The sequence below is a fragment of the Eptatretus burgeri genome, chromosome 3, assembly GCF_056783735.1.
Source record: "Eptatretus burgeri isolate ZD-2024b chromosome 3, Ebu_testis_v1, whole genome shotgun sequence".
Lineage (NCBI taxonomy): Eukaryota > Metazoa > Chordata > Myxini > Myxiniformes > Myxinidae > Eptatretus > Eptatretus burgeri.
The window spans coordinates 61997569-62000068 of NC_140963.1; the positions used below are offsets into that span (position 1 = coordinate 61997569).

The 2500-nt window shown below is 47.3% G+C and overlaps 1 long non-coding RNA gene across 1 annotated transcript in view; it reads left to right on the plus strand.

The window, feature by feature from the left end:
- Window positions 1–868: 868 nt before the first annotated feature.
- Window positions 869–2500, plus strand: part of LOC147030039 (uncharacterized) — a 14862-nt gene continuing 13230 nt past the window's right edge. Inside the window, exon 1 of the long non-coding RNA XR_015055756.1 lies at window positions 869–1032. This is a non-coding gene — a long non-coding RNA (uncharacterized LOC147030039). The remainder of the gene's footprint in view (window positions 1033–2500) is intronic.

The window sequence follows — 2500 nt, forward strand, 5'->3', positions numbered from 1 at the left end:
TATGTGCCTTGTTGAATTATAATCCCTTCCAAACCATCCGGTTGTCTGTTTCCATTGATTAGACATTGCATGCTATACAGATCAGGGAGTTCACCTGAGCCAATTAAGACGTCAGAAGTCAACGCTTATCTTTTGTAATACTCGGCTGTATGCTGGAATCGTTTGCACATTGGGAGGCACAGTAACCTACCTGGGGGGTTTAATTTGCCAGGAAGGTAAAGCGGGATTTGGATGCTGGGCCCTCCCTAAATGAAACATCTTCGATGGCGTCTGTGGTTGTTTCCCGTTTCACCACAGAGTTATCTGAGGAATCGGTGGCTTCAGGATCGTCATCAGGGAAGTGGATTTGAGAACTCCGCTTGCTCCATTCCACCTTCTGAAACCAACATATGGAGATGACAATGAACAACACACACACACACACACACACACACACACACACACACACACACACACACACACACACACACACACACACACACACACACACACACACACACACACACACACACACACACACACACACACACACACACACACACACACACACACACACACACATAAACATTCCATCCTGTGAACTGCTGCTTCATCTGAACAGCTTTTGTTTCAACATAAGCACAATCAAGGATTGAGTTTGGAGTGAAAACATTGAATAAAGAACCCGTGAAGGTGGTACATTTGGCAACGTCTGACGTTCCCCAAGCAGGCAAATAGCAGGACAGTTAATGTCTCTCCCCTGTCAGTACTGAACTCTCCCTCCCTCATCCACTGCCCCCTCCTTTCCTCCCACAACAAATCTCCTCCTTCGACCCCCTCTCTCCATCTGCCTATGCACGAATGCAAATGCATTCGGTGTAAATAGCCTACCTTCGAGCGTATATCACGATTATGTATGGGTGCAAGGCCGAGTGTACATGCATACATATCAGGCTTGCCGTTGACAAAGGCATGGCATCTTGCTTGGTGGGAGACATGCCACGTTCTGAGGAGCTCGGTGGACCCCCTTTCCCACCCGCCAGGACATGCAATGTAGGATTTTTCTTTTTTGTTTCGGATCCTTGGATTTATGGCTGCTCTGTGTATGTATGCACCACCGTCCACCAGCACAACTACTGCCACCACTATCATGACTACCACCACCACCACCACCCTCCAATCTTCCACAATGGAATGAAACCTGCAAGGCAGCGTTTTATTCTTATACTCGACAATTAAAGACAATGGGATGTGGGTATCTGGACAGAAGGAACGCCTAAATGGACCAAGACCAACCATTCCCCTTTGTGTACCATCATGTCGAATCCCTGACAAGATACCGCATGATGTTCCACGTACTGTACACAGTTACCGATGGAAAACGAACCTTTGCGATCTTATTTGTACGAAAGAAAAAACGATTCAAAAGGGTCCACTCGCTCTTTCCAATCCTTGCACTTGCTGTAAATGGCTATCTATTACGTACGCACAGTGGCGGTGGCATTGGGGGTGTTCGGTGCCTCCAAGGTGCATACAAGGGAAGTGGTTGAGGGGTATCATATTGACAAATCACCATCATGGACGTATATCAACATTCTATTTGTTCCATGACCGTTTTCCCCGAAGTGTTGGTTTTGAATAAATGTTGGTTGCAGTAAATGAGAAACTGTTACAGTATTTTAATCCTCAACATTGTATTATACTGCTGCGGTTTAATTGGAAGGGTGGGCGGATTGGGGGGTACTGAGGATGTTTAGGGGGGTGAGGGAGGGAGGGTATGGGGGGTGAGGTCAGGGCGTTGGGGAGTGGTGCGGTACTGTAAGTACCGCGCTATCATCAGTGACCATTGTGCCCAATACTGAGACACATGTACACCTCTAAACCATGAACCAGGTACCAATCGAACAATGAATATACAAACCTAACACTCTCACTCCGTCTCTCCAAAAGGACCATCTGGAAAAACCCTCTCATCTACTTTCCCAACAATCTTCTTGAAGAACTGTCATTCAAGCTTTTGGGCCTCACTATATGCCTGAGAAAGCCATCCTTTCTGAGAAAGTCATCTTTCATTTCCAAGCTGGCCTCCAAAGCCAGTCGCCGACTCGGCAATCTCCACCGTGTAAAGTCCTTCTTTCGCACACCTGAGCTCTTGACCACAAAGCTTTCGTCTGTAGCTTGCTGGAGTATTGCTCTTCCCTCTGGAGTGGTGTTCCTGCCTCACACCCAGCTCCACTTCACGCTGTGGTAACCAAGACTTTTAGAGATCATTGGTATCTAACTCCAGGCTAGTCTGTGGTCTTTGTCTTCTCCCGTCTTCTCTCCGGCCTTGTACCCCCTTCTCTGTGTGTGCTATGTTCCCCCTATATTTACACAGGGTGCTCAAGGTCTGCCAGCAACACCCTTCTGGTGAAACTACCAAAATCAAGAATTACTACTCACCTTCACTCTTTCATTCCTCTTTTTCCCCACCTCTGGAACAAACTCCCACACTCTCTTCAATCCCACTCTTCACTCCAGG